Here is a 13,775-nt window from a genome sequence, read left to right as displayed (position 1 = left end):
ACGGGTATCCACTGGTCATGCACTCCCACGTGCACCGTGAGAAACAGGTGTCGTTGTCCCTTAGTGACCGAGTTGGAAAGTGAAGGGATGGATGAGTGACTCCGAGATGCCCCTTCTTTGGTCTGGGAGTCCTCGAGTTTTCCGCCGGTACGTCCACCACGGCTGTTACCGACCGGTTGGCTCGATAACGTGACGTCTTCGGTTTGGCAGGGCATTCACGTACGTAGTGGCCTTTTTTGCCACAATATAGGCACAATCCTTGTTTACGGCGTGACTCTTTCTCCGTGGCTGTGAGGCTCGCTCGTATTGCGCCGATGTCCATGGGTTCTCCCTTGGATGCGGTGGAAGTTTCAGGACTTCCCACTGTCACATAGGATGGAAGGGATTTTCCTTTTCTCCCATGATCCCCCTTTCTTTCACTTAGCCTATGTTCCAGCCGTAATACCAGGTTGATAAGGCCCTCACATGTCTTGGGTTGTGGGTCAATATGAGCCACGGCGTCCTTGAGCTCATCGCACAGCCCGTGACGGAAGAGCGCCGTCTGTTTAGCAACAGGCCACTTGGTTTCCGCAACCAGCCTTCGGAACGCGTTGAGATACTGCACCAGGTCGTTGGATCCCTGTCTCAACTCAAGCATTTCACGGTCCGCCGTGTACGAGTCAGCCCTTCTGTCGAAGACCTTCAGGAATTCCTCGCGAAAAGCACCCCAATCACATAAGATGGGGTCGTCCCTGCTCACCAGAGGTACGGCCCATTGTGCCGCGTTTCCAGCCAAATAGGATATAAGGAAAGCCACACGAGCCTGACTCGTGGGGAACGCCCTTGGTTTGCACGATAGATGTAGCGCCACTTGTGTGAGGAATACCTGCACTGTGTTAGGATCCCCACTGTACCTCTCTGGTGTTGCCAAGGGGACGGCTACCGGCATTTCCACTACTACCGCAGGGGTCTGGTTCGTGAGGGAGGTGCTGGGCGTGAGCGGGTCCAATTGGATAGCATCCAGTCTGGCTTTTACATCGGCTGTTTCTTGCCTGGAGGCAGCCAATTCAATTTGCACGGTCGCTAAAGCAGCCAGCACATCATCAAGTGTTGCCATGTCTGTTATCGACCGGGAGACAGTTAGTGTTATTAAGGTCGGATATTTTGTAACGCCCTTAACGTCTCAGGATCGTTTAACAGACACGATAATGAGAACGCAACCACTTGTGAAGGTTTAGTTATTTTAATGAAGGCAAAAATAATACAAGGAATAAACAAAGGTTATAGTCACTGGAATCCTCCAGGCTAAGTACGTTACCAGCCCACAGCACGGATGGTCCTAACCGTCCTCTGCATATACGCCGATCCCGGCGTATGCCAACAGAGGGCAGAAATGAAATGGCCGACAATACCAATCGGTAGGCTGTGAGGGGCACGAAGAGTGTTGGGGAGAATCGAGGAGTCAGGGAAACACCCAGCCGGGGTCTCTACCTGAAGGGAGCAGCCGCTCAACCTCTTCCTCAGACTGCACCGGGACGCGGAGTCACCTCCTGGTGATGCGCCACCGATACCCCAATCACAAGCAAAGAAGACTGAACCGAGAGCAGCCGCTCGATCGATCCTGTGGACTTCCGAGTCTGTAACGCGGCAAACACCTCCTGGTGTGCGTTACAGCTGGCAGTCCCTGTATCTCTGGTCGGGCTGGGAGTTACGACTCCAACCAGCAAAAGCGCCACTGCGCTTTGACTCAGCCGAGTCAAAAAGCGAAGCTCAATGGTTATCCGGTAGAGCTTCCGGGTCCTTCACAGGTGATGATGGGGCAAGACATGGCCCAGGGAGTAACGACTCGACCTACCTCCGTTCTTGCCTTACTGGAGCACCACTCCGGAACACTGCTCTTCACTAAGCAGGTACGTCGGTTGTAAACACAATATCCGACAGCGTTGTACCTCCCGGTTCCTCCCTTTATAGGGCGTTGTTTTCCTTGAGTTATGTAACAGCTCTCCTGTTTACATAAGGGCGTGTTTTCCTTGAGTTATGTAACAGCTCTCCTGTTTACATAAGGGCGTGTTTTCCTTGAGTTATGTAACAGCTCTCCTGTTTACATAAGGGCGTGTTTTCCTTGAGTTATGTAACAGCTCTCCTGTTTTACATAAGGGCGTGTTTTCCTTGAGTTATGTAACAGCTCTCCTGTTTACATAACCTCTCAACCGCTAAGCATCCTGGGAGATGTAGTCCGTTTTCGCTGGTTACCGTTTTCCTCCCCTCGCATGACAGGAATTCTTGACAAGAAGTGTCAAAGGGAAGTTGGTATCTGTAGAGTGAGAGACACAAGACTCCAAGCCCAGGAACAAGGTCTTCACAGACCAGTTAAAGTAAGAATTGTGTCTAGCTAATCAGTTAATTCCTAAAAGAATCGGATAACAGGGAGAGAAGATCAAATCAAAAGTGAGGGTTTCATAATGGATGGCTATTCTGAGACAAAGGCCCCTCTACAACCAAACCATTAGAGTTCGATCCACAGCTTCTACAGCCACTGGTACTTCTTTCTTAGGGACTGGAATGTGGTGGTGTGAAGCCCATTGAATGTCCATATACACAAGGGAACCAACAGTCGATAAGAACTGGCACCAAGGAGGACAAAGCTGAAAGACTTCAGAGTAAATGGCAGGGGTATTTGGTTATTACTTGTCTCTATTCCCTGCACTAGGGGCGAACTTCTTAGTTTTCTGATTTCTCGGACTGCAAACTGGGTGTAGATGCAGAAACTCAGAAGGTGACCTCTTTGACCACAATACAAGCACAACCCCAATTACTGCCTCCTTTTCCTTTCTTCCTCAGTTAAAGTACCATTAGTGAAAACCAACTTGAAAGGGATCATCTTCCAGCACAGAAAACCTAGATGTAGCCTTGAATGGTGGTCTAGTGACCGTTTTAGCTGAAGAATGTTTTCAGCTCTCTTAAATTCAGCTATTTATCTGGATTGTCAGTTCAATGAGGTCTTGAAGGAAAGTTAGTTTATCGAGTTTATGCTTTAAGTCATTCTTTAGCCCTTTCCAGAAAGGGTGAAAAGGGTAGAGTCATTCCAGTCAATTTCTCATGCCAGGCTTTTAAATTTCAAGTAATAGGAATGGAGATCATAGAACCTTGGCTAAGTTCCAAAATCTCCTCTTGGGCACTTCACTTATGGTCTTGATAATCGAACATCTTTTTAAATTTAACAAGTAAGGATGCAAAGTTGTCTAGGAGAGGACTGGTATCTGGGACAGATGGCATAGGATAGGCAATGCATATCTGATGGTGTGGCTCACTGGTTAGAGGCAGTATACCCGGAAGCAGAGGACGGCCCGGGACCAGGGTTCAATTCCCGACACAGCAGGGACGTGGACCAGGGCCAGCGGACTCGATAATTCTCGCCTCGGTGCCCACTCTAACCAGGGATCACACTTGGCAACTCTGGGCATTAGCTTGCCTCATCTCCACTTCGGCCCCCCACATTCACCGGGGATGCCTGGTTTCACCTTGGAGATACCCAGGAGGGACCATCTCACAGGGATAGCCAGGACGGGTTCCCCAGTGGTCTACAGCACCACGACGCCTCGGCAGCAGTGCGCTTTACAAAAAACACATACATTTACATTTACATTTACAATAAAACCCACTTCGGATACGTCAGAAGCATAGATGTAGAGCTTAAAGTTAAAACGGACATGGCAGGTGTCTAGAAATGCTTGTAGCTTCCTTGGATTACCATCAAAATTCAGCTCTATAAACCAGACAGAGGAGGATCCTGGGAGCCTTGTTGTAAATTGAGACTGTAGAGACTGACGAAACAAAGCATTTTCTGTTGTCAGATTTTGAACCTGCAGTTGTTTACAGCTGTTAGTAGCTATTGAACTTGAGACATTTCCTGGAGCTGATCCATTTGCAGAATATGGGGGCATCACAACCTTTCAATCGGCATTCTGGGAGACACTTGTTGTTTAACCATCTTCGATTAGGGTGAAAGAATGATAAAAAACTACATCTGTAATGTATAACTAGCGATAAGGTACTACGTTTAAATGAGGATATGTATAACACAAATGATGTCTGCGTTCATTTCAAAATACTAAACACAATTTTGTAAAGTGGGTCTTAATTGGAATAGATCTCCTGCATGCTGCGGTTCTCAGTAGCCAGCATTGAGGGAGGCTCACTCTATAATCCTTTGAACGTTAGGAAACCCGACACTTGCTAGAGAAAACAAAATGGCGCTGTGCGAGGACTCCTCTGTTTCTTCTACTTGAAAAGGGTGTTCTGTGGTATGGACCACAGGAGGGTGCCGTGGCAACACAGCTCGAGTGCGGTGAAAAGAACAGGTAAGGAGCGAATCCTTACAATTTTTTAATTTGAAAGTGAATTTGTGAAATCTTATTCTGTCAATTGGTTCACTCCTGCACCCATCATATTCAGCATTTTCCCCAACATCCCAAGACATTTATCTTTTAGATATGTCTTTTGAAGTCTACATCTGCAAAATGACGCCTCCATTATTACATTTCTGCCTCAAAACTGGGCATTTCCCAAATGAAGCTATGTGTCTTGGGCTTCTACACCGCAAAACCAAAGGGGATGATGGATGGAGTGTTGAACATTGCAAGCACTCACCCCCAGTCAACTGATCTGGGTTTAATCCATCATCATTCTTTAGCTCACACCGTCACCCCAGTTCAGACATGGCCATATGATAATCAGTCTGACCGTGTGCCTCATGGGAACAGTCCAGCCCGAACTGCCAAGCCATGTCTTTCCTGGACCGGAAACAAGCATCCTGGGACCAGTTTCTGGCTAATCAGCCATCATCAGCCAGGCTAGCTTGAATCCAGTGGCAAAGTGAGCAAGGGACCCACGTCTGGGCATACCCTGCCAACTTAGGGCGAACAAAGCAAAACCAAAGGGGATGATGGACGGAGTGTTGAACATTGCAAGCACTCACCCCCATGCAACTGATCTGGGTTTAATCCATCATCATTCTTTAGCTCACTCCGCCACCCCAGTTCAGACATGGCCATATGCTAATCAGTCTGACCCTGTGCCTCATGGGAACAGTCCAGCCTGAACTGCCAACCATGAGGCACAGGGTCAAGACTGATTTGCATATGGCTGGGTACAAACTGGAATGGCATGGTGAGCAAAAAAACGAGGGATTTAGGCCCAGATCTCTGTACTGGGGTGAAATGAAATGAAATGAAATGAAAAATTATATTTATATAGCGCGTAACTACCCGGAGGCCTCGTCGCGCTTCAGCAATTACTATGACGAGCTCCAAGGTACATTAGCACGCTTTCGCAAACAAATGGGTTTTTCCTGAATGCCATCCTATTGTTGATCTGTCTAATACTCACAGGAAGGGAATTCCATAGTTTGGCGGCAGAGTGTGAGAAGGAGCGACCGCCCCAACGGGCTTTGATAACCTTTGTTGGAGTTGCTAAGTGCAGTGAGCCGGAACGAAGGGCTCTGGAAGGGACGTAAGGCACTACAAAGGGGAACAAGATGGCAGGGCCTGTTCGATGAAAAGATTTGTGCACTATGCACATCGCCTTAAACTGAGCTCTGGCAGTCATTGGGAGCCAATGAAGCTCCTTAAGGGCTTTCTTAGCTGATTGCCAACGAGGAATATTAAACAATAGCCGGGCGGCACAGTTTTGGGTGACTTGGAGCCTTTTGGTCACCGCTACAGGGGCGCCCAAATATAAGGCGTTCCCGTAATCCAGGCGAGAGAGAATCAGGGCCTGAACCATGACTCTCCTCGCCTGGAAAGGGAGCAGAGGAAGAACCTTGCGGAGCATTTTCATTAACCCAGCACAAGTTGAGGCAGTCTTGGTGGCTTGGACCGAGAAATCAAGCGCCCTGTCAAGCCAGATTTCAAGGCTCTTTATCTGGGGCTTAGGGAGGGGAGGAGTGCCAAGGCATGTAGGCCAAATAGAGGCCAAAGTGTTCGGTAAGGAATTACCTAATAACATGATCTCCGTCTTCTCCCCGTTAAGTTTAAGACAAGACGCATGCATCCACTCAGCAACAGCTTCTAGACACAGACCCAGGGTGTTAGATGACCCCTCCGAGTGGTCCAAAGAGACCACCAGTTGGGTGTCGTCTGCGTAGGTAACGATACGCACACCAAAGGGCTGAACTATATTTGCTAGAGGTTGCATATAAACATTAAAAAGAGTGGGGCTCAGGGACGAACCCTGCGGAACCCCACAACTGAGTGGTTGCTTGGCCGAGATCGTCTCACCCTCGAACACCTGAAAAAAACGCTCATCCAGGAAGGAAGTCAGCCATTCCAGGGGCGCGCCCGACACACCCATGCCTTTCAAACGATGTAATAGGATGGCATGGTTGACAGTGTTGAACGCGGCACTGAGGTCGAGTAGTATGATGGCTGCTTTTCCTCCCTGGTCCAGCACCGCTCTAGTCTCTTCTGTTACTGCTATAAGGGCAGTTTCAGTTCCATGCTGAGGGCGGAAACCCGTCTGAGAGACACATAGTAGGCTATTAGATTCTAAATAGTCCACTAAGATGTTATTAATGTGTCTCTCAAGAAGTTTGCTCATCCAAGGAAGTAGGGAGATAGGGCGAAAGTTGGCCAAATTGTTCTGATCTAAGGTGGGTTTTTTCAGAAGTGCCCTAACCATCGCACACTTCCATTGGACTGGGACAGAATTCGAAGCAATGGAAGCATTGAGGACATCCAGGATGGCAGGACGGATGACGTCGATTACTTTGATAAGAGTCTGAGGAGGTGCTGGGTCGTTAGGGGAACCCGAGGTGACTTTAGGGATTATTCCATCCAATGAGGAGGAGTCTAGAAGGGGGAATTTGTCCAACAGGCAAGAAGTCATCGTGTCGGGGTCCATTGTGGTGGTAGGCTCCAAGTTCCCACCAGCTATGGAGAAAGAGGAATAGATAGTTGAAATCTTCTGGGAGAAGAAAATTGCTAAGTTATTGCAACGGGTTTTTGCGCCGTCAAGTGACTGACGCTCAGGGGGAGGGGGAGTGATTAAGGATTTAGCAATTTTAAAAATTTCCTTAGGAGAATTGGCAGCTAAACGAATTTTTGATTCATAAAACTGAGCTTGGGCAGATTTAATTTCACTTTTGTAGAGCTTTATAGCAGCTCGGTACTCCGCTTTTTTAGATTGAGAATATTCTTGTCTCCAGGCTCTCTCTAGTTTGCGACAGAGTTGTTTCCTAGACCTGAGAGCAGGCGAGTACCAGGGAGCAACTTTGGGTCTATTTATTAGATGCAAAGATTCCTTTGGAAGGACTAGATCGAGGGTGCTGGAGATCCAATTGTCAAAATTGACAGTGGCTGTGTCGGGGTTAGTCACCTCCGGGGCTGGCTGATCAATGAGAGCTAGTTTCCATTTAGCAAGTGGAAGTGAAGCCCATTTTCTTCCCCAGCGCTTATTGTAGGAGTGTGACATTGAAAAGCTGCCGGTAGACCAAGAAAAAGGTACCAAAAAGTGATCGGTCCAGGGTAGTGGTATAGGTGTCTCCACGGTTAGGCTCTCTACATTACTGTAAATGTGATCTAGAAGATGGCCCCTGATATGCGTCGGTTGAAAGCCTTTCTGTAGCAGGTCCATAGCCTGCAGATTAGATCGAAGGCTATTGGCACCTGCGTCAAGTGGGACATCCAAATGCAGGTTCAGGTCTCCTAGCAGAGTAAAATTTGCTGAAGACAACACTAAGTCGGCAACTGTGTCCGTTATATTGGTGATAAAATTGCTGAGGGCGCCAGGTGGTCGATAGACTAACATACCAGAAAAAGTGTTTAAGGGGGAGAATTCAAGAGTAAAGTGTAAAGTCTCACAGGCTGGCGTAGAGGATGGGGTGACACGACATCTAAAATTGTCCCTGTAAATAATGGCCAGTCCTCCCCCTCTACCTGTCTTACGATCCAGACGTTTACAGGTATAGCCTTGGGGGGTGGCCCATACAATTGTAGGATCGATATCTAGCTGAAGCCAAGTCTCCGTTAAAAAAAGGGCATCAGGTTTAAGATCTTCTATCAACATAGCTAGTTCAATATGATGTTTTGGCAGGGATCGGCAATTGAGGAGACACATCTTCCATTTGCGCGTAAAGGAATGATTCCCTGAGTCTGGAGGAGAAACACTCCAGTCACAGGTTTTGCAGCGGGCCTTACGGTTTATAGGCAAGACCGAATGTAGGCAGGCAGCTTTAGTAGTAGAACGAAGTGCATGCAGCAAAGGAGCACTGTAAATAACACGGTTGCCTACCATGTCTGCGGAACTGGGGATGGGGACTGGAGCTGGAGCGACCGGTCGCGGACTGGCGCAGACTGGCTTCTCTTTGGCGCCTCTTCGGCACGTCTATGGCGCTCCCGCTGCGCGTGCCGCTGCGCGGTGCAACAGTGGATTAAATAGATTAGGCTCAGAGGAGACTGGAGCGTCAACCCCCTAAGATGGCCGCCCTATAATGGCACCACCAGGAAGTGAACGCGCTCTGTACTCCCTCCACATCAATCAGCCTAATGCTGCGGTGGACCGGGGAGTCAGAGTACAATTCAATTTAAAATGACAAAAATAGCAGCAACAATGTAGCAAGCATAAAAACGTTTTTTAGATAAAACACCAATAGCAAAGCACCCACGATGTTGTTAGCTGAAGCGCTAGTGCAAAAATGACTCGTATCAAGGTTTCTCGAGCGCACAGGTGCTGGGAACTTAAATAATCAAGGCTCAGAGGAGACTGGAGTGTCAACCCCCTAAAATGGCTGCCCTATAATGGCACCACCAGGAAGTGAACGCGCTCTGTACTCCCTCCACATCAATCAGCCTAACGTTGCGGTGGACCGGGGAGTCAGAGTACAATTCAATTTAAAATGACAAAAATAGCAGCAACAATGTAGCAAGCATAAAAACGTTTTTTAGATAAAACACCGATAGCAAAGCACCCACGATGTTGTTAGCTGAAGCGCTAGTGCAAAAATGACTCGTATCAAGGTTTCTCGAGCGCACAGGTGCTGGGAACTTAAATAATCAAGGCTCAGAGGAGACTGGAGCGTCAACCCCCTAAGATGGCTGCCCTATAATGGCACCACCAGGAAGTGAACGCGCTCTGTACTCCCTCCACATCAATCAGCCTAACGCTGCGGTGGACCGGGGAGTCAGAGTACAATTCAATTTAAAATGACAAAAATAGCAGCAACAATGTAGCAAGCATAAAAACGTTTTTTAGATAAAACACCAATAGCAAAGCACCCACGATGTTGTTAGCTGAAGCGCTAGTGCAAAAATGACTCGTATCAAGGTTTCTCGAGCGCACAGGTGCTGGGAACTTAAATAATCAAGGCTCAGAGGAGACTGGAGCGTCAACCCCCTAAAATGGCCGCCCTATAATGGCACCACCAGGAAGTGAACGCGCTCTGTACTCCCTCCACATCAATCAGCCTAACGCTGCGGTGGACCGGGGAGTCAGAGTACAATTCAATTTAAAATGACAAAAATAGCAGCAACAATGTAGCAAGCATAAAAACGTTTTTTTAGATAAAACACCAATAGCAAAGCACCCACGATGTTGTTAGCTGAAGCGCTAGTGCAAAAATGACTCGTATCAAGGTGAATGTATGACATTGTTCTGCATTCTGTCCATTCACTGTTGTTTTTGCATTGGGCTTCCACACCTACAACACTTCTCATAGGCTTATATTTCTATTATTTTCTGTTAGCCCCATTTGTAGCTATTTGCTTTTCCTTCAACTACAGCACTTTTTTCAATCCTGCCATCTTTCACTGTTTGGACGCACATTCTCAACATTTTGGCTCTCCTGATAGGCATAGTATCAGCAAGGCTTTCTCCTCCATCCATCCATAGTCTTTCATACTTGGAACTATTTCTTGTATCCAGCACAATTCAGTCACCCATTGGTTCATTGTTTGTGAAACCAAAATTAATGACAGGGTTGTGGTGTTTCAATCTATCCTGGCTTCTGAAATAAGCGCACGTGGGTTGTATGTGGTGCTGAAAGTTGGCTACATGATTGTAGGCGGGGTGGAGAGTGTGACGCGAAAATGTGATGAGTGAAGCCAGTTGTGGCGCAGGCATCTCCTGTTTGTACCATGCCAGTTACTTCAATAAAAGTACTTGGAAACTTACCCAAGATTTGAACCAAGTCTTTACAGATTGGCGACGTGTGGAACTACTGGCACAGTTTGCCCATGCGGATGAGGACAACGGAGAGTCTGTTCGGCTCTAGAACCATTTTTGTTTCTCAAAGGCTGCAGCTCTGAAGCTAGGGGTGATCACGAGGCAAGGATCTAACCCTGACTAGGGAAGCCGGTATCAAGACCTGCGCATTGTTGAAGATAATATTTACCTTGTTTTTACTTCGGTGGAACAGAGGCAGTTGGCCTGTGCACAAGTGGTGTTCCTGCGCGAGGCAGCACAGCACGAGGACTGGCTTCAGTGTTGGAGTTCTTGTGATGCGGGTGATGAGCACATCATCACGCTCAGCTGCACGTTGAACATGTCGGTCCGCCATATTTTCGGAAGCTGACAAAGGATTATAGCACACAGTGGAGTCAGCGACAGGCACGGTTCGATTACGCCTTTCAGTTTGAAGTAACCACTGCGACGGGAGCGCTTAAATAATAGAAATCATCGCCTGTGAAGTTCATGGTGTATCCAGTGACTGGCATGCTTTTGGTTAGCCTGTCAAATTACATTCTACGCAGCAACAGACACACATTTTGGAGTTCAGAGGCGAGAAAGAAAGGAAATCTAGAGCAGTAACAGTGACTGTCATCTGTCATAGGTATAAATCAGTGGATGTGGAAAATACGTGCTGCACATTTTAGGTGCTCTTCATAAAAAAAACTCCCATCATTCCTACTTATAAGTATAGCTGCTGGTAATATGTGGAATTTAACTCCAACACAAGGACTCTTGGCAAGCAAAGGAGAACCTATATTAAAGTGGAATGAGTGGAAGGAGCATTTTATTTCCACTTTTGCTGCTGATGATGATTTGACACTGGCTAAAATGAAGAAAATTCTGTTACATTGTTTGGGTGCAGGTGGATTGAAAATTTACAACCTCATACACAAAAAGGTCAGACCTGAAGGCCAGGGAAATGAGTATGAGCATGCCTTGGAGGATTTAGACAGGTACTTCAATCCTACAGTGTGTGTATCAGTAGATCGATGCAAATCTTTTTGCAGAAAGCAAGAGAAGGAAGAGCCAGTAGAAGATTACATGGCTGCTTTACAAATGTAGCCTTAACTTGTAGATTTGACAGTTTGCACGATGAGTTCATAAGGGATCAAATTGTCATGTGTTGTCCAAATTCCAATATTCAAGACAAACTATGGACTATGAGGGAGTCATCTCTACAGGAATTGATAAATGTAGTGAAAAAAGCTGAACTGACTGGTAGATGTGCCAGAGTGGTGGTTCCAGTGAAAGGAGATAAAATGCGTGAGGATATAGTAAAAGATGTCATAGCTAAGGTGCAGACTAAGGATAAAGTCAAAAGTATGTGTAAAACCGAGAAGCAAAAGAAAGCAATTAAAGAAGGGAGAAACTTTGGACAGGTTGAATGTTTTGCATTCAGTGGCAGATGCTGTAGATGTGGCAATAAAGGGCATCTAGCGAATTTATAGAAATGCCCTGCAAGACACCAAAAATGCTCAGGATGTGGCTTAGTAGGACACTTCCAGAAAGTATGCAGACGGCAGAAAGAGAACATCAAGGGGTGAACCTTCTTACACAGGATTCTTCAACTGATTCAGAAGCATCCACAGATGATGATGTCAATGTATGTGTATTGAATGTCGTGACTAGGGCTCCCAATGGGGGGAGCAAAGGAGGGAAAAACCCAGATATGACTTTGATATGGTGGGGGTTGATTACAGTCACAACAGACTCAGGCTCGCCCTATTCGATTATTAATTAAAGGGTTTGGAGGGAAAGGTTTGTTCCTGTTTTAGGAAATGTACTGGAACCTAGGGAGGTTTGCCCAAAGACCCTTACTGGCGATGACATTAAAATGGTGGGGTTGAAAGTATTGAACTTCACATTTAAGGACAAGATGGCTAAATGTAGATTATTTGTTGCTGAGGCAGGTCCATCTGTTTTAGGCTGGGAGACCAGGGAGAGTTAGGAATTATATTGGACACAAACAGTCAAGAACCTGTGATGGTGGTACAACATAGTGAGCAGGAACAACAATCCTTAAGAAGTACTCTGAAGTATTCACAGGAGTGATTGGAGAATTAAAGTAATTCCAGCATAGGATTGTGCTTAAGAGTGATGCAGTACCACAGGTACACACAGTAAGGAGCATTCCTTTGGCCTTAAGGGATGAAGTCAAAAGTGAATTAGATAATTTGTGTACAGAAGGTGTGATAGAGAAAGTAGAGGCACAGGAATGAGTATCACCTTTGGTAATTGACAGGAAAGCCAATGGAAAGCTCAGGTTGTGCATAGACTTGAGGGATCTGAACAGGAGTCTCGTGGTGGATCAGTTTGGCTTACCAAAAATAAGGGAGATGCTTTTAGTTACCAAGGGTGTAAAGTGAATCACAACAATAGATTTCACTTCAGCATACCATCAGGTTCCTTTACATAAGAAAAGGAGAAACCTAACAACATTTGTGACACCTTTTGGCTATTTTAGAATTAGGAGGGTGCCTTTTGGCCTGGCATCTGCGGCCGCAATGTTTCAGCGTATTATGTTTGAACTATTTAAGGATGAACGTAATGTCATATTTTTTCAAGATGATATACTTGTGATGAGGAAAAACAAAGCAGACCATGATGTAACAGTAGAGAAAGTGTTGAGGGTATTGAGGAATAAGGGACTCACTGCAGAGTTTAAAACATTAACATTTTTCCAGCATAAAGTGACATACTTACGTCATATGGTGTCAGTGGACGGTATCAAACCAAAAAAAGAACTATTGGAGGCAGTTGAGAAATCTCCTGTGCCAAGTAGCGAGGATGAAGTACGAGCTTTTATAGGCCTGGTTGAATTTTATTCTAAACTCGTTGAAAATATTTCTAGCAAACCTATAATATGAGACAGCTGTTAAAAAACAGAATTAAATTTGTATGGTCGAAAGAATGTCAAGAAGAGTTTGTGTCCATTAAGAAAAAACTATGTATTTTCGGGGGTTGGCAGAGGTTAAAACTAGTATCACAGGAAGATGGCCTACTGCGAGCAATGTTCCTTCAGAATTGAAAGTATTTTGGGAGTTGAGGCAAGAGCTGTCTGTGGAGGATGATAAAATTCTGAGGAATGGCAGGATCAGACCACCAGAAAGACTAAGGAGCAGAATTATGGACTTGTGTCATGAAGGTCCTTTAGGAATTGCAAAAACAAATAAACGCTTGTAGGATTTGTACTGGTGACCTGGTATGGGGCTATCCATTGAAAGGAAGGTCCGTGAGTGTATGCCATGTGAGAATGCTGATAAAAGTAAGGTTACATTAAGACCACCATTATGTCCTATTGGTGCGCCTTGGGAGAAATTGAGCTTGTATATTATGGGTCCAATTTGGGATGGACCAGTGCAAAAATACCTGGTTGTTGCTGTGGACCATTTTTCGAAGTGGACGGAGGTAGTGGTGGTAGAGCATGTTGATGCAGGCACTGTGATAACATTTCTTGATGGAATTTTTCAAAGGGAAGGGCTACCTAAATTGGTGATCACTGACAACGGAGCACAAATTGTAGCCGACAAGTTTGAGAAATTTTTGATACGCAATGGAGTTAAGCATAATTC

This window comes from Triturus cristatus, chromosome 4_1 (assembly GCF_964204655.1).
Source record: "Triturus cristatus chromosome 4_1, aTriCri1.1, whole genome shotgun sequence".
NCBI lineage: Eukaryota > Metazoa > Chordata > Amphibia > Caudata > Salamandridae > Triturus > Triturus cristatus.
This window is presented reverse-complemented; position numbering follows the sequence as displayed.